Source organism: Lottia gigantea (assembly GCF_000327385.1).
Source record: "Lottia gigantea unplaced genomic scaffold LOTGIsca_23, whole genome shotgun sequence".
Lineage (NCBI taxonomy): Eukaryota > Metazoa > Mollusca > Gastropoda > Lottiidae > Lottia > Lottia gigantea.
In genome coordinates, this window is record NW_008708645.1 from 960247 (window position 1) to 961661 (window position 1415).

Sequence of the window (1415 nt, forward strand, 5' to 3'; positions counted from 1 at the left end):
CGTTTTGCAGACGTCCAAAACAGCAATTTTCGAAACTTCAAAGGCTCATATTATTTTATTTGACATTTGTTGACCTTTTGACCTGAACAAAAGTTGTTGCCCCTTACGAGATATATTCGATAATATCTTCACTTTTGTTTTGCATTGTTAACTTCCGATTCTACAGCAATTTGAAAATCGCGATTTTTAACTTTGAAAAGCTCTGTCACGTGACCTAATTAACATAAAACAAAATTTCTTATATATTCTTAGAGTGCATGATCTCTCCTTTTTGGCGATATATCACACTTGATATTTTGATCAAAATTGCGCGTTTTAAAAATTGAAAATTTTGTACTGACTTCTATAGTAACTGTGCGTAAAATCGGGGTGTCTATAATTTACCGACAGTCACCGTTGCCCTAAAAAAAGTTTAACTACAAATATCTCATGATCTAATGATTGTAAAGACTTGAAATTTTGAACATTATTTAACAATGTAGACATCATCACAGACAAATTAAAATTTTTGAAGTGGGCGTGGCACATCCGGTGCGCATTTACCTTTACCTGAAATATTTGCAATTGTCATAACTCGCAAATTTTGCAATTGTCATCCTAGAAATTTTGCATGAAAGTAGATCAGAGCTTAGGACAATTTGTGATAAGATTACAGTTGTTTGCGTTCTTTACTTTAAAAGAGGGAACAGGTTTAACAATTTTAAAAATTTTCATTTTTGAACTTTAACGTAAATGACCTTGACCTTTGCATGGTCAAAGGTCATTGATCTAAGATGACCATTCTTACTTTGATTTTTGATGTGCAACATATACTTCTGGTTTTACAGACGTCCGAAAACAGCAATTTTCGAAACTTCAAAGGATCATATTACTTTTATTTAACCTTTGTTGACCTTTTGACCTGAACAAAGGTTGTTGCCCATTACGAGATATATCCGATAATATTTTCACTTTTGTCGTGCTCCGTTTACTTCCGGTTCTACAGCCAATTTAAAATCGCGATTTTTAACAAAAAAAAAGGTCTATCACGTGACCTAATTTACATAAGCGAAAATTTATCTTTTGTCCTTATTACACGCAATCTATTCTTTCAAATGATATATAACACTTGGTATTTTGATTAAAATTGAATTTGAAAATTTTGTATTGACTTCTATAGTAACTTTGCGTAATTTTAACATTTTCTATAATCCACTGACAGTCATAGTTGCCTTAAAAAAACTTTTAACTACGAATATCTGATGATCTAATGATTGTAAACACTTGAAATTTTGAACATTATTTAACATTGTACACATTATTACAGACGACACAAAATTTTTGCAGTGGGCGTGGCAAATCCGGGATACTTTTACCTTTACCTTAAATAATTCAAATTGTTATGACTCGAAAAGTTTGCATTTTTCACCATTTTA